Consider the following 27,405-nt stretch of genomic DNA (forward strand, 5'->3'; position numbering starts at 1 on the left):
AGACCTTATATATTTCCATAGAAAAAAAGCTGCTTGGTTCATGATTAGGTTTGGGTCTTGTTTAGGCTTGGTGTTGAATTCTATCAAGTAAATGAGTGTGTAATATGCTCCATAGCCCCTCTTGGCTGATAGGCTCAGGAGAAAAGGTTTTAGCCCACGTTACTTCCCTAGTGTCTATCCTCCTTTCCCCAAAGACTCCCCGATCCAATTACCAACCTGGCACTGCTTGGCTCAGCACTGACTCTGCCAACCTGCGTGAGCTATGTCTTTTCAGCTCCACCTCCCTTACTTTGCCTTCATTCATTCACTCTACTTTTATCTTCTATCTCTCCTTTTATTCATTATGTGACGTAGTCACGCTCTGTCAGCCTGCAGCGGGCGCTTATTTATTTGTTTTTTTGCTTTGCATTGTTGTGTGTCTGTGTATGTGTTTGTCAGCTGTGTGCTGGGAGGGAGTTTCAGGCTGATTAAAGAGATGATTTATAGGCACACGATGTCGGAGGAATTCCCTGATCACTCCTCAAATCGCATCTTCTCAAACGAGCTCCCGCCATTCAACCACAGTCAGCTGCAAAAGAAAGTCACCCCAAGACACGCACGCACGCACGCACGCACGCACGCACACACACACACACATATATATATATATATTTATCTTTACACATATCACCTTACATCTGCACAGCTGAGAAGTAGCTCAGATTTTGCCAGTGATTCGGTGCCCTTATATTTCGGAGTCACTCGGTGAAAATGTCAATTCCACACAAAGCCTCAGACTTGATTACCTTGATATTTTTTGGACTTTACGGGATCACAATCGGGTTGGTAAAAAAATGCTTTTGCTCCTACTTCTTCTGTTCGGTTTACATTTACCTGTAAAATCTAAAGCTTACCAACTTCAGATCATCTTTCTCCATCTCACCCTATCCCTAGAATCCACTGTCACACCAACCCTCTGCATGTCCTCCTTCACTATATCCACGAATCTTATCTGAGTTCTTTTCCTCCTGCCTGGCAGCTCAATATTCATCATCCTTTGTCCAATATATTAACTATACCTCCTTTGTACATGTCCAGATCATCTCAGCCTTGCGTCTCTAACTTTGTCTCCAAACCGCTCAACCTAAGCTGGTCCTCTGATGTACTCATTTCTAATCCTTTACAGTCTGGTCGCTCCCAATGAAAATATTAACATCTTCAGTTCATCCTCCTGTCTTTTTGTCAGTGCCACCATCTCCAAACCATACATCACAGCACATCTCACTATCTTCTTGTAAACCTTCCTTTTCACTCTTGCTGCTATCCTTCTGTCACAAATCCCCTCTTATACTTGTCTCCATCTTTTTCCCTTCTCTTGTGCACTGTCTGTTGCTTTGGATGGTTGGCTCCAGGTATTTAAACTTCTTCACCTTCACTGTCTCTGGTCCTTGCATCTTCACTGTAACATCTGTCTCCCTCTTGTTCACAGACATGAATCCTGTTTTGCTTCTACCTACTTTCAACCCTTTTCTCTCCAGAACATACCTCCACCTCTCCAGGCTCTCTTCCACCTGTTCCTTACTCTCACTACAGATCACAATGCCATCTGCAAACATTATAGTCCACAAAGACTCCTTCGGGACCTCATCTCTCAACCCATCCATCACTGGGAAGAAGAAGGGGCTCAAAACCTATCCCCGATATAATCCTACCACCACTTTGAACCCATCCGTCACTCCTACTGCTCACCTCACCTCTGTCTCACTGTCCTCATACATGTCCTGCAAGATCCTCACATACTTCCTCACGCAGCACCCTATCATATGTTTCTCTAGATCCACAGACACAGTGAAACTCCTGACCTTTTCTGTACTTCTCCATCAACACTCTCAATCTGTAGTGCTCTTTCTCAGCATGAGGGCTTACTGCTACTCACTAATTGTCACTTCTCGTCTTAATCTAGCTTCAACAACTCTTCCCCATAGCTTCACAGTATGACTAATCACCCTTGTTCTCGAAAATCGGTATCAGTACACTTCTTCTTATACATTCTTTGGGCACTCTCCAGGATTGTGTTAAACAATCTGGTTATAAAGTCCACTGGCGTCTCTCCTATTGTACATCTTTGTACCTTTGCAGGTATGTTATCTGGACCAACTGTCTTTCTACACTTCATCCTCTTCATAGCTGCCCTAATTTCCTCCGTACTAATGCGCTGCTCTTCCTGATTCACTAACTTTCCTCCACATGTCCTCCTCTCTTTCTTATTATCTTCATTCATCAGCTCCACAAAGTACTCCTTCTATCTTTTCAGCACACTGTCTTCAAGTGTTAGTACATTTCCATCTCCATCCTTAATCACCCTAACCTGCTGCACATCATTTCCAGCTCGATTTCTCTGCCTACCCAATCGATACAAGTCCCTTTCTCACTACAAGCCTTTTCTTTTTCCTTTACCACCTCTTTCCCATACACCTAGCCTCCCAGTACTCCTGTCTTATTCTTCTACACCATGGTAGAACAGCTTAAATCCACCTGCCTTTGCTTCCCTTCCACCTAATTTCCTGCACACACAATATATCTACCTTCCATCTCTCCATCATGGCAGCCAGCTCTCTCCCTTTAGTCATAGTCTACAGTAGGACAGCTTCCTGGTGGTCACTGTTAACCTGGTTGCACGACTAATCCATTATGTCAAACTCATTCTCGGTGATATGCATATTTGATTTGGAAAGATTTTCTACAGGATACTACGGTGGCCCTGAGAGGCCAAACGGACTGCAACTTAAGAAAACACCAGCAATAAGAAAAACGCTGCAAAAGCACACAAAACACAACGGAAATAGGAAAAACAAAAACGGAAATAGGAAAAAACAGATTTCCAAAAAGCACAAGGGAAGTGTTTCTGGGGAGACAATAACCCGACGGACCAGTTGCAGGAACCAAAACATGCTAGGTAAGTGTGTTTTAATCTCATGGTTCATATAATACTGATGAAGGATTGTTAGGCTAATAGTTAGGCTAACACACTTACCTCTCATCTTTTCTTTCCTCTCAAAACTGATAGATCCTCCACTTCTTTTAAGTGTCTCCCAGCGCAATTCTTAGCATATTTTGGTTCCTGCAACTGGTCCGTCGGGTTATTGCCTCCCCAGAAGCACTTCCCTTGTGCTTTTTGGAAATCTGTTTCTTCCCATTTCTGTTTTCATTTTTCCTATTTCTGTTTTCTTTCTTCTTATTTCTGTTTTCATTTTTCCTATTTCCATTGTGTTTCGTGTGCTTTTGCAGCGTTTTTCTTGTTACTGGTGTTTTCTTAAGTTGCAGTCCAATTGGTCTCTGAGGGCCACCGTAGGATACTCACCCTGACACAACCCTTTCCATTTATCAGGGCTTGACACTGGCACTAGCAGTACACTGAAATTGCTACTCTTTACATAATGTCTTCCACAAACCAGACACCTAAAATCTAACCTACTTTGGTCAATGTCTGTTATGTTTAAAGCACCAAGCTCAAGTTCCTGTTATCAGTAATATGGGCTTACAAGAAAATTAACAGTTTATGCCAATGTTTTAATTGTTGTTATTTCAATGCAGAATCTTGTTTATGAAAATTTGTAGTTTTATATAGGTGACTAAAGTAGCTCTATATAAATGGTTCTCCCTCTGTCTCACTGTGGCTTATTACATTAGGTAATATTTACAGTAATGTAGGAATTTTCTTGAGATTCTGCCTGCTTATCAGCAAAGCAGAAAATGCAGCTCCTCCACACAGCGTTGGCTTTGTTTATATTGTGAACCACAGTATGTATGTTTTTCTATTACCATGTATAGCACTGTCATCTAGACTCAAAGAATAAGTCTAATTGGGGTAGTAAGGGAGTGAGCTAAAGTGAGAAGACATGTACACTAATTGGAGCAGGAACAACACAATCACAGAAAATAAATAAATAAAAAATGCTTTAATCTCAATGTTAGCTACTTTTAACATGTGATATTTGGGTCTACTGGTTAAACAAATTGCAGAAATTACCCTTCTGTTGTATCAACCTTCTCTTAACCATCTTTGATCTAAGTGTGCTTCATTGATTTTCTGTATTTCCCAAAAGTAGGTTATGTCTGTTTACTCTTGATTATTAGGTTGTATTATTGATAATTTACATGTCTATCTTTCTCAAATGAATCACTGGTAACATAATTGTATCAAATTACATTGTCAGTCTGCTTTGGCACTGATGCCCCGAGCAGCGAGTCCCCTGTTTCGATCTTGGCTCATTCCCCTGCTGTCTTTTCCTCATATTCCCTTTCTGTTTTTCATGCTTCAGTCAATAGAGCCCCAGCAAACACACATTCTCAGTATAACACCACAATGAATCTGAAATGAAAAAATTAAAATGTAATTGATGTGCAGACCTCCAGTTTTACCTATTCATACATGGCAGCCCGGTTTTAGAAGCTGAAATTTAACAATTGACAGACAAACCAGGTGAGGCCTTTTTCCTTGTTATTTCATGACACATTAAGCAGATACAAGGTCTTGAGCTGAACTCAGTAGAATTCTGAATGTGGGGTCCAAAGTATGTAATGGAGAACCATCATTAGACTTAAAAACCAAAATAAACCAATTGGAGAGATAACACAAACTTCGGGAGTGTGCAAATCAACTATCTGGTACATTCTTTATTATAAGGAATGCAACAACCAGCTCAGCAACACCAAAACACCTGAAAGACCACAAAAGACAGCTAAAGACTGTAGAAAAATTCTTTAATCTCCAGCTAAGTCAAGAACACTCTCAATGACATAGTTGCGACAATTCTGCATGATTTTTAAAGCCTACACTCAAAAATAAACGTAAATGGAAAGGGTTTATCACACAGTGCAAACACTCAAGAACCGATTAGACTTCGCCAGAAAACATCTAAAAGAGCCTGCACAGCCCTGGAAGAGAAAATTCATTTGACAGATGAATACAAGATTAACCTGAATGATGGAAAGAGAAAGAGAAGAAAAAAAAAACCCAGACCGTGATCCGAAGCATACCACATTATCTGTCAAACAAGATGAAAGAAATGTTATGGCGTGGACATATATGCATGCCAGTGGAACCAGGTCACTAGTGTTTATTGATGATGTGACTGCTGATAGAAGCAGCAGGATGAACTGTGAAGGGTACAGGGCTGTAGTCTCTGCTCCGATTCAGACAAATGCTTCAAACCCGATCAGACAGCGCATATGACAGCATAGATAATGACCCAAAGCATGCTACAGAAGGAACCCGACAGTTTCTCAAGGCAAAGAAATGGGATATTCTTTAATGGCCTAGACAATCACCTGATCTCAGCCTGTTTTTCAGTTACTGAAGAGAAACCGTGATGGCAGAGGAATGCAAAATATATAACATGTAAACCACATATTGTTATGTCTTTGCAATGTAAAGAGAAAACAACAATAACAATGACACACCAATCTATGATGCAATCTCTCTCCCGCTGCCTTGTCATTCATCTCTAAACATCTTTTCTATCAGTTTAACACCCATTGATCAGACGGAGCCCTCTTTGCTGTACGGCTAATTTTAACATGCAATCAATAGCCACCAACTTGTTTTTGTTTTTTAACTATTACAAGCAAATTATGTGTTTGATGGGAAAATATAGACCAGCTGCGTGTTTCTGACATACTCCTAGTCGCTTCAGGTAATTTATTCTCTACTGGGAGAGACATTCGATTTTTGACACATTGGGAGTGTTTATTTTTTTCTCTTTTCTTTTCCTTGCCTGTATTTTTTTTTTCAGCCTGCGGAGAGAGTACGAGAAAGGCCTTGAATAATGATGAGTGTGTGCTGTAATGCAACTTCAGTTCAGTTGAGAGATTCATTAACAAACTCTGATGATTTCTTTTCCTTTTTCTTTTTTATTTCTGCCACATCACTGAGTACGGGGGTTTTGGTTGATGTTATACAACGTTATCCTCTCTCAAGGTTACGCATTCTCTCATTTCCCCTGACTCCTCTGTTTCTTCTTAAAAGTAATTGTTTCGTGCTATGGCTGTATTCGGGCTATGTGAGTTATTAGCTGAATCCTCCGGCAGGAGTGTGGGCTAAATGGAATGGTGTCAAGAGGCTGGCTGCCCTGCTGTGTGGGAGGATGACTGGGAGTTAAGTAACAATGGCCAAGTGAACACAGCGTGATTTTTTTCCTTTTTTTATGTGTGCATCAGTACATGTGTCTATCACAGCTTTTTTTTTTTTCAATGCCACATCTCCTGAGCAACAGTTCAACCTGAACGTCAGATTCCAGTACATAGCATGACTATTTCTACACAAATTGTTGGTCAGTGAAGATAAGTATGACTATATAATGGATTGCATTTTTTTACACTGACCAGGGAATACCTAGAGGTTAGAAAAAGGTAAAATATGTGCAGCATTCACTCTGAGATGCTGAAAAAAGCACACTGCAAAGAGTGATAAACAGAAGTAATAAGCTAGAAGTTAAAGATCATGGTAAGTTTTTTTTTCCCATTTAACCTTTATTCAACAGGAGAGTGGAGAGTATACAGGAAAGTAAGGCGACAGTGTGGGGGAATGACCTACATGATATTGTCTGGGGTAGACTCAAACACAGACCCTTGCAGCAAGGACTCTCGCTTGCAGTGTACAGGCCACCAGCTTCACCAGGTGAGCTATAGAGACACCCTATAGCTATAACTTGAACATTAGTCAGTTCTTACACAGAAATAAAGCTGTTTTTAACTAATCATAGTCTTTTAGGGAAAATTAGAACCCCCAAAATAGGTACCACAGGGTTGCAATTAGACCCCATTCCCAGTAACTGCAGCAAGGCTTTAAGAGAAACCATCCTGCAACAAATCATACGAATCCTAAGTGCTTCACCCTCCACCCAACTTGGTCTCGCCACAAATCTAGCTGCTTGGTAATGGCGAAGAACAAGCCACGATAGTTTTCTTTCAAAATAAGGGAACACAATTCTTAATTCATTTTTCAGTTCCTAATTTTTTGATAAGATTGTAAGACTACTGCACAGTATTAGTATTTCACTCATAAAACTCTACTTACTCCTAATGGGGAAAAAATGGCTCAGAGTTGGCACAGGAGAATTAGAAATACTCTTATCACCTTACACAATATCTTCTTCCTTGGCAACACTCGGCAACTGCAGTACCCCAAATCCAACTCAACTTATGACATTATGGGCAGAATCTCTGGGTGAGTTATGCCACACAGCTGGTCTATAGCCTCCAGGCACTAGCCGTTTATTATTTTTTATTGATATCCACCATGGGTTAAAGTGGGATTTGGCAGGATGGGGGAACCCAGAGATCGGCTGTAGTGGCGGAGCATGGAGAAAAAGGGTCACTTAGAAATAAGTCATATAATAATTTTTGAGCTCCAGTAGATTTTTACTTTTACAGGCAGGACATTTTCCGCCACTCCAGATCGTTCCAGTTCATTGTGGTAAAAGTTTATGCTATGTCACCCACCACCGTGTTTCTGTCATCTTCTGCTGCAAAGATACCTGCTAGTGTTTCCCTTCAAGTCACAAAAAAAGACACAAAGTCCCACTGATGCTTTGCTCCTCCTCTTCTCTTTCTGTCAGTCTTTGATTCAGACACACACACACACACACACACACACACACACACACACACACACACACACACACACCCACACACACACACACACACACACAGAGTTGCCCTATTAAAAGCTTCAGAAAAAAGAGGGCCGCCTTTGTCCTATTACTGAGTAGTGGAGCTGATGTTACTGAAGTTGGCAGCCATGGATGACTGGGAGCCACCAAGGCCTTGGTCAGCTGACATTATTCTGGCCCTCAAACATTACCCAGCCCTGCAGCGGTGTCTGCCTCTGTGTGCGTGTGTGTGTGTACCTCCTGTACTATTTGTCCTTGTCCAAACTTCTGGATGGAGTTGCCATTTGCGGCTAGGTGGACAAGAGAAAAGGAGGGAGGGCCAGAAAGAGAGATAGAGAGAATAACAAAGAAGGTCGTAATCTGAGTGGATCCGAGCACTGATCCTCTTTGGCTCTCATAGCGTGTGTACGGGGGTCACATCAAGCTTGAGCTCTGGGATAAGACGGGTAGGAAAGCAGCGGAGATACGGTATTTGGACAGGGGGTAAAGTCACCAATGACAGCTTGAGAAGGATCAGCGTTATCACAAAACAGAAAAAAATATGGAAAAATAATTTGAGTTATCCATATTTATTGTTTACGTCTCGACGTGTGTCAGCGTGCCGCTATGTCTGAGTCAAGAGCTGCATCTGCCGTGGGATTACTCACATATCGCATATTGTGATTCATATAAAAATTGTCGGAGGTATTTTAGGTCGATAACCGACAAAACTTCGCCACAGCTGTAATGCCGGAGGTCTGATTTGAGTAAAGGCAGCAGAGATGAGCACTCCGCCTGTAGTCCGGGGATGAAGTTGAAAACCAGCAAACAGTCCAGATGGGTCAGCAGCACAGAGCCAAAGCCCTCCTTAACCTGCTGGATCAGGGAATCAGCCATGCTTCACGACTGAAAGGCAACACACACACAGTCCCCCACATAGAAAAACACTCAAACGCATGGCGACACAGACTCTACCTGCACACAACCCTCCCATTCACAGCAGGTGTAACAAATCGGGCGGCTTTAAAAATTCTATCCACACTGCAAGTGATAAAGCCCAGCTCACTAGTTTGTCTTTGGTAACTGCTGTAAAATAGCAAACGCCCTGCTTTATAGATTCAATGTCATAAAAAGATCAATTTGTTTCTTTGGGAATAAACAATAATACGGTGAATGTAATATTCTTTTTTACAGACTTGTTTATTTTCATGTAGACTGGAGCATTAGAGATGCCATTATAAGGCTGTCTAAATTGGTCCACTGAGGTTTGGGCTAGCCCATAACAAGCGCGGCGTTTCTGAAACATTTATGCAACATCGCCCAACATTACAGCTTTTAGTGTTTACTTCAGAGAATTCTTTGGTCCCTATAGATGATCAAGTGTCTCGCAAATTCATAAACCAGTCCTCTGCCAGTTACTTCTGTCTTCTCTAGTCATGTGGAACTGCGTGAAGAGGCGCAGTTTACACCCTCCCCCCCCGATTCGCACTCCAAAAAAAAATCCATTAACTTGTTTTGACTTTTTTATTCTATATCACTAATTAATGGAGAATTAGCACGCTGGCCATCCTTAAAACTTTGAAGTCGTCAGGAGCAGGTTTTGAAAGTAATTCTCTCTCACGTGTTTCTAAATTGTGTGATTAAGCACACTGGCTGCAGCTCTGCCTTGCTGCACCGCCGACAAGTTGGAGCGCACGTACAATGCCGGCAATTACTTTTTAATTTTTTTTTTCCCCTGAATAATCGTCAGGGAATTGAGGGGCACACAGAATAAATAAGAACATAAGTCAGGTTTAGGGCACATTGTTATCACAGCTATGCCAGTGCTGTGACTGTGAAATGGAGAATAGAGTTTCAGCGCTCTCGAAAATCGCTCTCGCCCACTGGGCCAGTGTTCCTCTAGTTCAGCTCACCCAGAGTGATATCCTCTTGCCGAGGGTAAGTGCAGGGTCCTGAAATTCCATCCTACACTGATTTACCAAAAAACATTATGCTGTGTCTTTGCTCGAGCTAAGTAGTGCCAACTCCAGTACTCCTCTAAACAACTGTGATGCTGAATTTTTATAGCACTCCAACGCAGAAGAAAATCTTGTTGTTGTTTTTTTGTAGTAAAACAAAACTGAGACAAGTGATAAATAAAGGAAGAGAAGAGGGGGGGAGACAAATTCACAAAATCTCTTTTTTGGGGGAGAAACATAAAATAACCAATCCATTATCTGAGCGCCACCCCTGCTGTGTTCCCCTGATTCCTTCTAGCTATTAGCAGCTTAGGACACAAATAGATCACACAAGATATTAAAAAGCAGCAGGAATCTAACAGTTTAAAAGCTCTGTCGTAATCCTTGCTGTGGAACAAAAACATGTCTGAATGCAGTCAAATTATTTTTCCGCTGATTCTTTCTTCTTTTTTTACGGTTATTGTTTAGTATTCATATTTTATAGTACATGTTTTTTTATTATTATTAGAGAAGGAATTTTCAAAGAGAAGATGCAAGGCAACAAAGGTGATAAGCTACTCAGCTGAGCATCCACACAAACCCTGCTGGTGGTATATAAAACGTATGTATTCTTAACTCCATTTTTATTCCTTTTCCCAAGTAAACATGACTCAAATGAATGGAAGGCATTATTTTGTGCCAGAAATATAAAAGCATCTGGTTATACAGTGGCAGTACTGAGGCAGATTTAATAATAAAACCTCAGGAGACAAATGTAATGTGGTTCATAAGAATGAAAACGTACAGATATACGACTTTATTGTATTTCCAAGCTTCGCCTTACAAACATCAGCCACAGATTTGCGGTTGGCAGGAAATAAAACATTCTGTCAGAAGCGATCAAGGTATCAAGACGCGAGAGGGGCTGGTGGCAACAATTGTTGCCATCATTTAATTGACAGTAGCTGCGACCCTAATATTGTTAAACTCTTACACGAGTGCAAATCCTGGCACACAGTTTGTTTTTATCCTTTTACACAAATGTAAAAGGAACATAAGGGAGCAGACAAAAAAATAAAATAAAATAAAATTGCTGGCTTCAGGTAGGAAAAAAAGAGAGAATTCAAAACGTCCTTGAGGTTTTTGATGGACTGTGATCTTGTCCATGAAAACACATAATACATTCATGCTCTTGCACCTCTGATTTAATGAGTATTCACATTCTGCTTCAAACTCTCTTTGGGTTTAGCTCCTTTCTGGGGTTATAAAATCCATGTTGAGGAAAATATTATACTGGCAGACATAATAAACATGAAGGCAGTTTAAGTGATTATGTCAGTGCGCCTTCACCAACTAAATCCATGAAAATCCACAAAACTAAATCCATGAAAATAGCACAGGATGCAAGTGTTTGCTCTAAGATATAGTCTGAGCAGTTAAAAGCAAAGCACACACACTCCTCTAAATTGAACTTGAGCCTTCTCACATATCTTATGCTGACCTTATAGCAGATGATATTTGAGGTGATTCAGTTCGAGGCAAATTTCTAATTTAGAGTCTAATCACAGACCCGAGCTCTGCTGCCACCAAACTTTGTGGATACGACTCAGTTAGAGCTGAAGTCATTTTACTAGACATTATGTTATGTATGTTAATGCTATGTTACACTTCCTTTTCCTTTTATATCACTGAAAATTTCTTCTTTCACATATTTTCTGCTTTTGGTGTGAAGGATTAGTAAAAAAAAGAGAGAAAAAAATACTATATGACTTTAATGTATTTAATATATTGCACAGGGATAGTTTTAAAGAAGCTATTAACGCCTGTCTTGCAGGTTGCAGCAGGAAGAATAATTGTTTATTAGGAGCCCAGTTTAGCTCTAACATAAATTACTTTCAATCAAATAACAATCAGTTGAGTATATATCTATTTTGTGCATCTATGATATCCATATTAGTTTGGTTTATTTTCAGTCTTTTACTTTAATATGTTAAATTGTGTCCATTCTTTGAATTATTGTGGTTTAGTCATGATGCAAGTAGATAAATACTCACCTGTAGTGTGTTTGTAAACGACTAAACTTTTGATAAAAACTTCACCAAGTTTATGAGAAACCATCAATTGATCACAATTCACACAGCGTTATTGCCACAGGCGTTTTCTTGTTCTATGCTGGCTTTTTTGGATACCGTGTCACAATTGGTCAGTTTCTGGCCATTTAAGCAGATAATATATTTACATATAACACTGTTTCACTGGCCTCACAACCTTTAGAGTTCAGCAGATGGTTTGTGTAACTATAAATCACACATCAATTGGATAGTTTAGAGATCAGCTGACAAAAAACCCTCCTTGTAATTGCTTTGGTTGCAAGCAGATTGCTACAGTCACCCATATTTTGCACAGAGATCCCCAACTGGAGAACATTAGCCTTCAAAGTAAAGACTGATATTAAGACATTTGAAAAGGTGCAAACTTTTATTTTTAATGGTCTCTGTTTCCAGTTTGCATCGCAGTCCTCACAGTTTGAATACCTCCCAGTGAGCAGTTGGTAAGGTGAATGAGACAAGTCTGTGCCTTCCATACAAACTATGGATGACCATGGCAAAGCAAATTTCCCACAAGCAACCTCCTGCAACCAACTGTCAACCATTCGGGGAATACATATTATTTCCTATCGACTGGTTGTTTCCAGGAAGTACTAGAATTTTATCATCACTGACAACATTCAAAGTTCACTCAAAACAAACAATTAAAAACTTGAAACATCCAGAAAACCTTACATTATGAGTCAAATCCTCCTCCTGTGAGCAGTCTTTCCCAAACCACTCTTGGCAGCTGTTCACATATGCCATATTTGCACAGGATAAGTATGACTCAGGAACCTTTAATTATTTGTTAAAAAATGTCAGGTTTGTTTAGGTTTTTTGTGTGATTTTTGTAGCTGATAAGTAAAATATTCCACCACAAATGACCTACTACATTTCACCAAACACAGAGGTCCAGTAATATTATTAGTCCTGTACATTTTGGTGATTTTGGTGTCTCTTTTTTGTTTTTCAAAGTTTTTTTTGCTGTCCTCCACCTCTTTCTTCTGTCTGTTTCCTACAACAGAGTTAAAGAGGCTCTGCTGGAAATTATCAAGAGGCTCATGTCTTCACACGGTATGCAGACCAAGTAACAGAAAGCAGGTTCAACTCTATCAGAAGAGCGACATCGGGATGATGAGATGGATAACACGCAGTGCAGCATGCGATAAGGAACATTTTGCTGTCTTTCAAGAGGCTCAACAGTTATTACGTGGCGTTCCGTGCAAATAGGGCTATATTCTTAAATCAATGTTGAGCGACAGCAGGGTAAAGAAAACAGAGAAGTGGACTTAAAGATTAGACCGCTCTGCCTAGATACAACCGCACAAACACGGTGAACGTGAAGTGCCCTTATTATGCACAGTGTCACACCGCACCGCGAGCTCCATCAGGGCTTGACACTTATAGAAACAAAAGAACTCTCGAGACGCGACAACATGTGGTAATAATAAAAAGTCGAGGCATTAACCTTAAGTGCGAATGTTCTGTGCAGGAGTTGCAAATATAACTGGCAAAGTCGAACACGCCAAGCTCACATTTTTAGAAGACACATTCACACACACAAAAGTCTCAGAGGGCATTTTCAAGTCCAATAACATCATTACATCCATTCGTGTTATTACTATTCACATGAGTGAATAGTAATAACATCAAATATGAATATGGTGTAGACAAGTCATCTGTGTGTGAGTGCGCGTGTGTATAATGTGTGTATGCGGGTTATGAGATTAGAATCATCCAGGACATTCATCTATTCTGTTTCTGGTGAGGCGATTGAGTGGGGCTGGGTGATATGATGGCACTTTCACAAAGGATTACATTACTCTCTTTCATCCCCTTCATGCAGTACTATTTTGCTCTCCCAAATCTTTGCATTTGATAATGGACACTCCTTATGTTATGAATTGAGCTGGTGCTATATAAAGGATTAACACCCAAAGAGATAAAACACACAATCGTGTGCGAGTATATGTTCACGTTAGATACGTATGCTTCTCTTTTGCCAACTTGCATTAATCCACCACTCCAAATTGCCTTCGCATGCACACAGGATCCATGCGACGTAATGCAAACAGGGCTGCTGTTGCATTTTCGGTGGCAGATCAGTTTTAATTATAGCTGGGAGTAATAAAAAAAAGTAATAACCTCATTTAAACTCAGGTTGCAAGTTAAATGCTTCCAATCTTCAACTTCTCGAGCTATGCAACTGACTCCAAACTCCTTAAAGTCGACACCAAGAGGACAGAATGCAGTTCAGATTGAACCAATTAGTCTTTACTGACTTTTTAATTTAAATAATGAAAGTTGGTTTAATAGCTCTGTAAACTGCTATACTAATAATGGCTTCATGGTTTGTATTTTAGCAAAGCAAGAAGCTTTACTAAAAAGACTGCTTCTCACCACCGCTAACCACGAGTCTCACCATGGTGGATAAGACTAAGATTAATGATAAAAATATAGAACATTTTTACTGATTGTCAGTTTTAGCCGGCGGTCATAGGTTCTGTCCAATAATATGATGCGAGACTGGAGTAAAATCCATCCATGGATTGGCACTTTATTAAAGAAGGAACATGATAACAGCACAAAACACTAACAAAAACCCCTCTAACTAAACAAAATGGCTTCCTTTTATACTCTACCTTTTCAGGTGAGCATCCGGAATAGCCCAAGTATGGGGGTTAACTAATCAAAATGAAAACATAACCCTCCACACAAACAAACATACAATAACATTAAAGCACATCATAAACATATACATATTTCCAACATGGTACTATAAACAAACCAATAACATAAGCTTCACCCATTACTATATAAATTAAAACCCTCTTTAACCATACTCCCTAACCCGGCACACTGGTCTGCTCCAGGAGCTCTTAAGCAGGTGATTGAGCTGCTTTCACCCTTTTGCTCCACATCCTGCAAGAAGCAACCAGGACAGGTGAGTACCTTTATAAGTTCTCATTTCACATATGTTTAGGTTATTGATAAATGATTAACTGCAAGCAGCTCTAACTTTGGCTCTTCTCTGACACAGGTAGGATGGCCAGTCCCCTGTCTCTTCACCTTTACAAGCTGTCATTTTAATCTTATGTCAAATAAACCTAATAAAGAATTCATAAGAACTAATGTGTTTTTCTTTATTATACTATTTTAAATTCCCAATCCATCAATTAATCACTAACAATGCCAACAAGGTAATGGAACCCCTGGTCTCCATTACACTGATTATAGTGCAACAACAATAGCTTATAAATCGAGACTTGCCATACATAAAGTACATCTATGTGGGTAGACATCGATTACATTCCCACACTTAGAGAGAAAAATTTCTCCTGATTCTGATTTTCTTTTAAAAACTGTACCTGACAGCACATGCAAACATATATCAGCTTTTTCTAACTGGAAATTTCCCCCAAACTGCAGCCTGTTCCACAATCTTCTCTCACTTAAACAACTTCAAATAAAGTGCTTTAACCGAAACTGAACTGAAAATGAGCTGCTGTACACCGACCTTGATCTATTTTACCTTACCACCTTAACAAAAGCAGGAGAAATAGACTTATGTAACAAAACAAATGTCAGGGACTTACATCATTTTCATCAGTATGTATATATATGTAAATTCACCAGATAACAGGACACTGACCGTTTTCTCTTTTTCATTCGTCTCCATAATTTCCCTCGTAACTGCTTCGATCCTTTCCAGATAGCTTTTAGCTTTAGCCACTTTGTCTTCTTTTGATTTAAGTGTCTGACTAGTTTTTTGCTATGAACGTTTTCATAGCTTACTCTGGTGGACTTAGCTAATGACACTTTAGCGTGAGGCTGTGACTATTTGCTTGCGCATGCATGAAATAGATCCACTCATAATTGAACATTATGAATGGCTGCTCACTGGTAAGGGATGATAACGCTAAAAATGGGCAGATTCCAGTCCCTGTCTGCTCCATCGGTGTAGTCTTGGATAAAAAGCTAACCACAATTTACAAAGCTAATGGTCAAAAGCTTCGGTGTTAAATGCTCATTTTATCCTGAATTTGTTCAAGTCTTCCTGTCTTGCTAGAAACATTTAATTACATGATTACATGACAGTGTGTTTCTACAAAACTCATATCCCCACCCCCACCAATGCCCACCCTCCCATCCAGTCCCAGGAAAGAAGATGGACTGCATTCGCAGCTATACTCTATCAGTGATACAGAGACATAGCCAGCTCTGTGTCTTTGTTACTATGTAAAGAGGCAGAGAAGCAGAAATGACAAAAGCATAGGAATCTAAGCTACAGTTGTCTGTAAATGCTCTCCATTACAATAAATGACTTCATTAAAATAAAGATGTGTTCAACCACCCTCTGTGTTTCAATGAGTACAACTGCGGAACAATTTGTTGAAGTGCGCTCAAGTAATGGAGCTTCGGATGCAGCCCGTGGTATTTACACTTATCCTCTCAATGTGCTGGCCCAGGACTGCCAAAAAGTATTTGTACCTGTGCAGAGCACCTGAATATGCACACTTATGTACATAGACACAGCTGTATCGCACAAAGAGGGCCAGATCCTGCCTTTCTCTGTGCTTATTAAGACACTGAAGCTGTTAGCACCTAGCAGCACTAATCCTATAGCCTATGCTCACTGGTAGTGGAGCCAAATGGCCTTATACAGAGCAGCTCACACTCTTTCTCTCCCTCCCTTTTCTGACTCTCTTTCTCCCTGTGTGACTGTGAGCATCTGTGACTGTTTGTGATGAATGGACAAGGCAAAAGAGGAGAGGGGTGAATGTGAGACATTGCACCACTGAGGCCAGTGAGAATAGAGGGGGAAAAGACAGAATGAACAAGGCAGGCAGAGACAAAAAAAGAGGATATGGGTGTACATGGGAGTGTGATTTTGTGTGAATGCATCCGTCTGGATGCTAGGTGGAGAGGGTCGGAGAAGGGTAGTTGCACATGAATTGCATACAAACACAACTACATGCACTCTGGCCCAGCGTTTATGTCCAGCTTGTTAAGCATGCAGAGTGTGCGCGTGTTTACACCTGTGTGTGTTTGCTGTGCCATGCGCACGCCCGCACATGTGTGCGTGCAGGCATGTGCAAGGCCGAGCTAGGTTAAACTTGTATTCGTGAAGTGTTCCCAGAAGAGATTAATCATCCTGTGCTGGAATGCAGCATCGCGGTCATATATCATCACCTGACCTCTCTCTCTCTCTCTCTCTGTCTCCCTCTCTCACTGCCACACGTAGCAGTGGAGTCAGGGTAAAAGGAGTGTCATTGCATATCTGCAGTAAACAAACAGCCGAATGCTTTGACAGAAGCGTGAAAGGTAGGAAACTGCACTAATTATCAAATACCAGCGTTCAGCCTCAATCAGATGTTACAGAAACCTGTTAAGGTCAGAACCATTTAAAAAAGAGAGAGCTAAAAAGAAGACAATGCGAGCTACAAATGGGAGAAGAAACTAGCAAAAAAAAAAAGAAAAAAAAAGGGAAAATGCTGGCCTTCAGCTGCCTCTGCTGGAGACACGCAGAAGCAGATGGATGCTCTAAAAGTCTTTATTTTAAACAGAATCAGAGCCACTTTAGCTAACTCCAACAAAAATGCTAAAGATGCCAGCCTCATCTCATAAGTAACCACAAGAGCATCACTACTGCGGACTAATTTGGGTTTGACTTGGCTGTATAGTCGTGCAATATATACAGTCTATGCTGGGAAGCATTAATAAATGCCTTTAAATACTTCCACAAATTCCTAAACCACAGAAACTGTAACACATTGTGTGTGTGTGTTTTTATTGCTAATCCTGCATCCCAAAAATATAGATATATATAGCACAAGGTCTGAATGACCACTTCTTTGAAAGGCATTATTTTTGCATATATTTTCAGCATACCCTGCCTTGGCCTATGCATAAGTGAAAAGTTTTCCTGGAAGACCCTTTTTTAAGGAATCTCAGACTGAATGGCTGACTGGTTATTTGTTAAGACAGCCAAGACATCTGAAGAAATGCTTTCCAGTAATTGTATCCAGATGACTTCTTCTTTTTTTTTTTACAGCACTGCATGAAAGCAGTGTAAAGCATGTATGACTTCATAATTCTGCAAATGTACCTACACACTGTGAAATCTTGACCTTCAGATGGATTGCAGCTTAATTCCGAAAATGCTTTTGGTGCTTTTAACATTTTTTAAAAGTGCATTTATGCTAGCGATAGCTACTCCATTTTTTCTTTTTTTTGGAGTAGGGACTTAGGTGAGGACAATGTGTGCTTCCAGCTGGTGCTTAAACATTCAAGGGTGGACAGGAGGTAGAAGATGCTGCTAAACAAATGTTCTCATCAAACCTTTACATCTTCCCACAGTAAGAACAGGAGGCCAGCCATAAGTCAATGCTATTCTGTGCGAGCTGCAATGCATGTGGAAGAAAGGACCTTTTACTTAGTTGTGTTCAGCAATAGGAAATTGATTCTTTAATATTAAAAATTCAACAGCTGAGTTTCATTACTTTTCTGAGTCTATCCCCTTTCCCTTGTGGAGTGGGAAAATATAACAGTTTATTAAATTACTTCTCTGAAAAGTCTCTGGGGATGCCATCTTAACTCCCATCCTCCTTCACAAGGCCATTTTAGACTGTAACTAGACATGTCTGCTTAGAAAGAGAGACAGAGAGAGGCAGAGAGAACATGAATAGATGGTATACTAAATATACAGATTCCATTGGCTGCCACAGAGAGTTTGTAGTTATTTCACTGGCCGAGGAAAGGCATGGAATTGAATGATCCCACGTATTAAGGGAAGGGATTATTGTCAACTGACTGGTCTGAAACTGTGTGCATGTGTGTTGCCTAGCTATATCAGTGCTATCATGCAGTTATTAGATAACATAGATGACATGTTAAAGATAAAACCTGAATGCTTGATTCCTATAGTAAGGCTATTCACTCATTCCACTTGTGCCCTGACAGGAAATGGTCACTGCAAACCAATACAATAAAAAGTTCTTCTGATTGACCACTTTTATCCTATCGTGGAGTATGGGAATGCTCATGGAAGTGATCTTATTCAGGATGGCAATGATCCCATGCACGGATGCCAGGGGGTCCCAGAATGAGTTGGTGAGTAAAGTCTTTATATCCCAGTCCACTTAAACACTTGTGGAACTGTTTTGGACTGACACATTAAATGGTAATCTCCACCAGTGGAATTAACACACAAAATAAGGGAATATTTTTGGGCAGGATAATTTCCCATCCCTCCATTAGAATTCCAGAGACTTGGAGGATAAATTCCAAAGCATACTGAAGCTGTTCTAATGGCACATGGTGGCCGAGCACCTTACCCTTTACTGCCTTTATGCTGATTTTCCTCTTGAAGTTGTCCTCAGTCTCTACATGTTCGACCAGTCAAGGTTAAAGCGGATACCTGTCTAATCCCCACAATATTCAATAGTTCCTGGGTCAGAGGGCTTTACGAAAGTTCACTCTTACAAAAGATCCTTAAGTATCATCAATGAATGCTGTTAATACACTTCCTGATCTAAGGAGCAACGGGGTCAGGCCTTAATGACTCTGTAAGTCTAAGTAATAAAGGCAGTATATTTGAGCATGACTCAACCGGTCACAATGTCTTCTTAAAGGCAGATAAGGACTTTCCCACTATTAACTCTACTCCTCGGGAACAGAAGAAAATAATTTTTGTAACTTGTTACAAAAAAAGACTGTCTACACTGAGAAAGAAAACCCTGACCTGTTAAACAAAGACCAACAGACAAAAGATGTTATTTTTTGGTGACTTCAATTAAGTTTCCTCTGCGAAAGTTAGCCAAGAAATTCAGTTTCATTCGTTTCCAATAAGGTGCATGTTCAGCTGTACCATGACTTCTTTGCAAAAAGATCAGCCTTCAGCCCGTTTCATACACGGTGCTGTAGGTGTCATTTTCACTGACAGATGACTGACAGTGCTTGCCTTCGCTGAAACATCAACATGAACGCTGAGCACCTAAATGAGTGAACACATCACTCACTGGTCAGCGGCCTTTGTTTCTGTGTGTTCCAAATTTCACCCACATCATCCGCTGAAACTGATGGTCTTACACAGCCTTGTTATGATGAAAGGCTCGGTACCAGCCGTTGTCCACATGCAAGCAGGCGCATGTGCTTGGCTGCACTTCAATGCAGGGAGGAAGCTCATCGCAAAGCACCATGAGTCCATGAGAGGGATGAGTTAAAACCAGTCGGTCAGCTGTCAGACAGATGTAGTAAATATCATCCCACTCTGCCATCACTTCCAACACAAAAACCCACAGGATCCATGAGCATGGTAATCCAAGATGAAGGCTGCTCTCTACGAGCGTCACTTTCTCCAAAGCACAGCTAATGCTGGGTGTCACACACCACACACATGCAAACACACATGCATACACTCTCATCATGTAATGCTTAGCAGTATAGTCTGAGCAACACGCACACATACAAAACCCGTCAAATAAAAACACAGGCCGCAAAGGCTTCTGAGGAGTGTCCAAATCACAGATGAGCGATGAGTTTATGGTTTTCAAATTTCTTGTAAGTTTAGGAAAAATCACAGAAGATCAACACAACACAAATCTCAGACTATTATGCATTTTAAAATTTTATTCCTGTTCCGTTGGGGTCTAAGTATTGGTTGCTGCGTCATCTTCTCCTATTATATGTTTTTTTCACGGCTATTTTAAGAATCCTTGTTCGGATAAAGAGCTATCCAATGCTCTACGTTAATGTGATCTCTCTTTTTCCACTGAAAAATACTCGATAATAGGGAGCAACAGCCATGTGCGTCATGGCCTTTTAGAGAGATGCTAAGATGATATGTTGAGTCAGTGTTTTAGTTCAATTTGATGGGACTACTAGAAGCACAGACATTAAGGAGAACTGTTAATTGAGGCGCTCTTGTAAAAAGTGCTTCAACATAAAAAATTTAACTGCACAGGCAGATTCGTCACACATAAACTGGTACCAAAACGTAATTGAATTCAGTCTTGTAATCACATCAGGAAGTTAACAATAATAATAATAATAATTTTAGCTTTCCTTTTATGAACTCCAGCCTTAACATATCTCAACAGAAAGCCACTGGATATGTCATCTACTATTTTTTTTCCACACTCTGTGGTTTCTTACTCATCTACCCACCAATTAATCAATTACTGCAATTAATATAATTTTCTCCTTCATCAGCAAGCCTTTGTAATTTTAGCCTCTCAAAAACCCACAGCATGCTATTCCTACCTATGCCCTGGCAAGCTCTCGAAAGGAGGACAATTAATGTTGAAAGTTGAAATGTTGAAATATAACACAAAGAGGACAATGGAGCATGAATGGATCAAAGTGAGGCCTCACCAGACGAGGCAGGGAAAAGGAAGGGGGGATAGTACGGAAGCATAACTGGTTAACTGAGTCGGTCTGTCCTTATAAAAGCCTTTCCGACATGGTTGTATGTCATGCTGCCCAAACTCTACTGTGTAGGAGGCCAAACAGGGCAGTATCATAGGAATGAGCCCATTCCCGCAGTAGTTTCTCTATCTGGATGTGGATTTATGACACTGAGATGATTGTATATTTGGCTCTAAAAAAAAAAAAAAGCAAAAAAAGCCCTGAGCTTGTGAAATAACTGGGAGGGTAGTAGGATGGACGGACCTGCCTCTAATAGAGCTGTGCCACCAAGCTTAGTATTTTCTATTTACTAGCACGTCCTGACAATTACAGCAACAGTGTAAACATAATCACCCTCTCTGCATATTCTGACAGAAGGAACATCCTTTTCACCTACCTCTACTCTCTCTAAAGGTCAGTGTTCTTAGTTAATCAGCAGTGACAAGAGGCTATTTGTCCTCTGTTACTACTTATCTTGTTCTTTCCCAAATTATAAAGTACTATAGTCTAATGTACTGTAGAGCAGCAATAATTGCTATTTATATATATATATATATATTAACATCATAAATTGTTCCAAACCTTATACGACCTGATTGTTATAACAGCAAAAGAAGTGGATGCTTCAAGATGCAACTGTGTGTAGATTATGTGGGTGCGATTGCTCAATTCATTCTTCCCAGCATCTTAAAAATAAATTAAGATCTAAACTTGGAATCCCAAATTGAACCCTGTGGATTTAAGTTATTTAAAAACTTGCCGATGTTGCTATGGCTGCGCTGTCAGAAACAACAGTGCTTAGCAGTTCACACCCTGTCGAAATGGCCAGGTAAAGGGAAAAAATGTTAGCACCAAGCAGCAAATGGCTGTTTCCAAAACCAAGCCAGTCAACACATGAAATCATGCGAAAGCCTTCAAATAAGAGGCACTTTACTGCTCTCAGGTAATTATACCTGAGAGACATATAAGCAGCTTTTTTCCTGTGACATCAATTAACATGGTGCAATGTAGTTCTAGTTGATAGGAATTAAAACAATGAAACAATGGTAACTGGTTTGTGTTTAAAAGGGATTTTTGGCTCTAAATCGGCAACAAAATTGCACTGGCCTAGTCACAACTATTCAGCTACTATGCTGGTTCATTTTCCAACACTAAGTAGGCTCTGAATTGGTTGGGGAGGACAAAATGTATCAACCGGGCTTCCAGTACCTCTACGGGTTCACACCTGTAAAGTGAAATCAAACCCTTGAGATTCTTATGCCGCTTTCCATCTGTGACTGTGGACAGTCCTGCACAGTGTGGGATAACACACAGCACAGGGGTCAGACTGGATATCGCTGACCTCCAAACAGCCCCACAGCCCCCAAAATGCGCGTGTGCCTGCTGACGTGCACATGCATTAGGGTTATTGTGTGAAGCCTTCAGTCTTTTAATCCCCTAATCTCCTGAACCCTGGAAATCACTTGCAGTCATCTGTCAGCCAGGTCGGAGTGGGCCACAGGACTCAACAGATTCGCACACGAGTGCACGCGTACACACAGCCAAACACACACGTACACAAATAGACACATACACACTTTCTCTATGCTAGTCATTTATTCAACAAGGCCAGCCTCATTGCAGGCTAATGAAGATTGATGCTCCTCTTTCCAGGACTCACAGGTGTTTCGGTGAAATGTATGTATAAATATATAACCCATATAGAGCACTGGGAAAAGGAAGAGAGATTAACAGAAAGATTGTCCCCAACAACATCTATGTGCGATTTAACAAAAAAAAAAGAAGCCATATTTATGTAGAAGTCAACCTGCAGAATATCTGCATGGTAACAGCACTGACTTAATCTTGATGATTAGTTGTGAAGGGACGGCAAGGACATGGACTCAGGGAACCTGTAGTGCTCAGACCCTTAAGTCAACTCTATGCATCTCAGGCCCATTTGTGCATGTGTGTGTGTCATCATGCCAAATAGGACACCGTGAAGGCTAGTCTGGAGATTGCGGCTGACACAGCCTGCTGCTCTCCGGCGTGAGCGCCTATTAGCACTTAAGACCGAGTCTCACTATATGCACACACAAACACGGCAAACTGGCCGTGATTACACCTGGCAGGTCAAACACTGTGGCAAACAGCTGAGCCTGTGTACTCGTCCTTGCGAGTGAACCAGACAAATGGCGAGAGAGAGCAACATATGCACTTGTTTCCATATGCATGCGCTTAAAAGTGTGTCAGAAGTGATCCCACGCAAATCTGAGGGCTTTGCTTCCTTTTTGATTTCTACGCCCCTGTCAAAAGCTCAAGATGGAGGAATGGAAAGCGGGAGAGAGATCAAAGAGCGTCAGAAATCACACAGACGCAGGCGGGCTTGAAGAGAGCTAAAAAGGTGGAGGAGGAGATAGCAGGGCCGCAGAGAGAAACTGTACCAGTTAGATTGAAGTGTGAATCTCAACAGTGCGTCTCATCACCAAGATCTTCGTGGCATGTGTGTATGTCTGTGTGTGTGTCTGCGTGTGTGTTTCATGTCATGAGGTGCGATGACTGCCAGGCTCTGGGATATACAGCTGGTGTGTGGGCCTCATATCCCTCGCCACCCTGCTTGATACACAACTGACTTTAAAAGTTTTCCTTATTCATCCTTAAACTTTGTGCCTGAAATCTTTAACTAAAAGTCTCACTCATGCTCAATCAATATTCATTCTTGTGTGTCCTACACTGTTATGTTCTGTTGCAGCTTGAAGGGGGGGCAGCTATCCTGTGCATGAGCACATCACCAAAAACAGCAGCAGAAGAAGAAAGCTCACACTTCCACTGCTCTGATATAATACCAAGCAAGCAGAATAAATATGAATGAAAAAAAAAGCTGAATAAAGTGCAGTGCACAAGAAAGAAGAGACAGGAATGCATCGCTGCTGCTGTCCCGAGGAGGGGAGGCAAGAGGTAATGACAAGTCAAGCAGCCAATTAAAGCCCTCCAGCAGCTCCATGTTTGTTATTATGAACTGAAAGCGTGATTTTGGTTTCTTTTCGAAGGGCACTCACTTAGGTTACTTTCTCATGCACGTTACGGGGAGCGCTGAAATGAGGATGCTGCGCTGCGGCAGCCATAAACGCGTCGGGCAGGGACAGGAGCTCTTCATCACGAGTCACGACAGGGTCTCACAGTCCACTCTGACTCTTTTAGGGTTACTACATTTCTTAAAAAAAAATATGCAGCGCAGAATCGCCATGTGGAAACCTCTCACGCCACAAAAAAGTCCACCGCAATTAATAGGGTCATTTTTGACGGGACTATTTATTTGGACGTCTCTACGCATGGCACGTAAACGACACTGCAGATGCGGGGAGATGACCCCGATCACCAATGTCAGCCAAGCGCCAAGGGCTCGCATGAGGACTACAGAATGATATTCGGATAAAAGGCACCTCAATGTCATCGCTCTGCGCTGCCCTCCTCCCCTTCCTACTTGCCACAAGATCTGACTGTGCATGTCACACACACACATGTGCTGCTCGGTCACAGAAGCTGGCGGGTTAATCAGCAGCATCGTTTCCACAGGAATACATTGCAAAATATCACGTACCTGTTTATAGTTACGTGCGGCACTCACTGCATCATCCTCCTTCTTCAACTTGAACTTTTCCTTCCCTCCAACCGAACCAGCCCGAAGCTACTTGACACTTGTTTATTGCATGCTTCTCTCTCGCTCTTTTTTCTTGGTGTTTTTTGTTGTTGTTGTTGTTGTTTGTTTTTGCCCTGACTATCCTGTCAAGCCGCTATTGAACGCGAAGTGAGATGACAGCACGAGGGGGTGAGCTGATAGAGAGGGCAGGCAAGGAGCCTCCAGTTCAGCATCTCACCAAAATCGTGGAATCAAACGGAACCGTCCGTTCTGCGCTGGTGGTCGTTACAGGCAAACAGTGCTGACTGGCAAAAAAAAAAAAAAAGACAAAAAAAGAAAATGAAAAAAGCAAACCCCCAAAATGGACCAAAACCGGATGAACACGGCTGTGCGCAAACGGCACGTCTTCCGTTGCTTCTCTTCGGACCGGAGAAACGGCGGGGCGAGCGGGCATGCTCTGAACACTGAACCACGGCCGATCGGTAAAGGCTGCGCGCAGCGGCACCCAGGGAGCGACCATTCACACACACGGTATAGAGAAATGACCGTGGCTCGCGGAGCGCGCGTTCACGGCCCAGCCAAAGTCAGTGGTCATTATCAGCGCATGCCGAAGAGTAATCCACAGTAGGCTGTTACAGCCACAGCTGCAGCACTACGAGATGAGATGCAGGGGATCAGCAGTGACAGCGATTAAACCATCTGAATCCCAAATGTTGAACTATGCCGTGATCACTATTGAGGGCACTTCCTCTCTTAATTTAAATCTATTTACATATTATTGTCACTTTAAAACATATTTAACATGGTGTAGGATTTATTCGAAAAATGCATATTCCACTCAGTATTAATATATGATTACTTGAGGACATAATGGGACAATTTCACGAGAGGCAGCGGCAGCAGCAGCAGCTACATTGCCACATGTATTTACAGCCTAACAAGCAAAAATTGAATCTCAGTGCATTTTTCAGGAAACTTACAGATGCCCGCTTTTGGTGTTAGTGCCTTCTTTCCAGGGCCTGGTGCTCATTACAGTGGTCCTCAAGCATCTCTTTTTAAACAGTGCACCCACTGCACTGCAGGCTACTGTTCACATTAGCACACTGCCTAATGGGCTTTCTCTGTATTAGCAGCAATAGAAAGGTGCAATAATAGAAGCATGCAATTATGCACCATAACTAGGGAAAACATTGTTAACAGTTACCCTATTGCCTCTCACTCTCCGAGCTGTAAATGCATATTTCCCAATGGAGGTATGATAATAACGCCTGCTTATTTGAAAACACCTTGTAAGGAGAACCTTGTGGCTCTTTTGATAAAGATTTCATTTCAGAGGCATTTTTATGCATAACTGGGGATTGGCAGGGGACATAAACCTCCCACTTTCTGCTTTATTTATTTATTTTACTCTTTCATTTTCTTCTTCTTCTTCTTTGGCTTTGGCAATCCATCAACCTGCACACAATTGGCATATTGATTGGGACAAAGGTGTCCACTTATAGCGTAAGTAAAATTTAACAAAACTGCAAATGGGTTTGAATTCACAGATGGCATGGTTGAATTCAGAGCGAAGGGTAAAAGGAACGAGGAAGGAATCACTGGATCTCTAGTGGGTAACACAGGTGCAGTACAAGATGAAAAATGCAGATGAGGATAGGATGGCGTACTGAACCATTTTAAAGTCCCCAAGTGATAACCTAAAAAAAAATAGAAAGCTTTGACTTGGGCTCATGGTACCCATTCTTAATCATGCAGGTGCAGCTTTGTCCAGGGATTTTTAGTTGTCTCATACTGTCCAATGTGGAGTTTTGTTTTCTTGAGGCTAATGAGCTTAGCTACATTAAGATATAGCAAGGTAGCACTAGTTTGTTGACAACAGCGTATGATTGCTTCTTATGGTTGCATCCACATCTTTGTTTCTTTAAACTAAAAGACACAAACCAGAAGACCACCGATTATCATAATGGTAAAAAAAACCAAAACCAAAAACACAGTTATAGGCACACCTCCACCTTTCCTTCTGATTTTGCAGGGTGTTAGTGTGGACTTAAAAGCAGTGATGTCAGCAGTATTAAATCAGTCCTTTCTATCCATCTGCACTTAAGTCCTTGCATATGGACACACCTAGAGATTAGCCTTAATATGTCCTATAATAGGCCAACACTTAGCCAGGGAGATGCAGAGACTGGCCAGCGAGCAAACCCCAGATTAGATCAGCCAGAAGCTAAAACCACACACTTGCTCACGAGCATTTTGCTCATGTTTTTTCTTTTTAATTCGAGCTTCTGCTTACGGCTCTGCCACAAAGCAGGATCAGTTGTAGAAATCCTCCATCCTTTTGTCTTTACTCGCTTCCAATTTTCTGTCAGTATTAAGCAAATTGGTCTTCCCCTACAAATCCAAACAATGAAGAGATATTGTTGCTACTGAGCAAGCTAGTTTTTAAGTATTGTTGTTTTTTTTAGATAGTATTTAAAGTTGCACAAAATAAGTTAGTGTGAAAACTAGGGATGGGTATCGAAAACCGGTTCTTGTTGAGAACCGGTTCCCACTGTTTCAATTCCTTGGAATTGCTTGCCATTTTTGCAAACGATTCCCTTATCGATTCCAGTCGCCCCTAATGACGTCACCACGTTGCGGAGCGTCATTTACCTGGCAGGAAACATGGCGCCTAAGCGGCTCAAACGCTCAAAAGTTTGGTTATACTTTACGAGAACGGA

General features: G+C 41.2%; 1 protein-coding gene across 15 annotated transcripts in view; it reads right to left on the reverse strand.

Moving 5' to 3' along the window:
- Positions 1-25,382, reverse strand: part of tenm2a (teneurin transmembrane protein 2a) — a 215,261-nt gene extending 189,879 nt beyond the window's left edge. For 12 of the 15 annotated variants that reach the window (XM_063490233.1, XM_063490224.1, XM_063490215.1 and 9 more), the window contains exon 1: positions 24,647-25,382. The gene's annotated coding sequence lies outside the window, so the exon portion shown is untranslated. The remainder of the gene's footprint in view (positions 1-24,646) is intronic. The other 3 variants (XM_063490281.1, XM_063490265.1, XM_063490258.1) reach the window with 1 other exon arrangement.
- Positions 25,383-27,405: the final 2,023 nt, after the last annotated feature.

This window comes from Pelmatolapia mariae, linkage group LG2 (genome assembly GCF_036321145.2).
Source record: "Pelmatolapia mariae isolate MD_Pm_ZW linkage group LG2, Pm_UMD_F_2, whole genome shotgun sequence".
Lineage (NCBI taxonomy): Eukaryota > Metazoa > Chordata > Actinopteri > Cichliformes > Cichlidae > Pelmatolapia > Pelmatolapia mariae.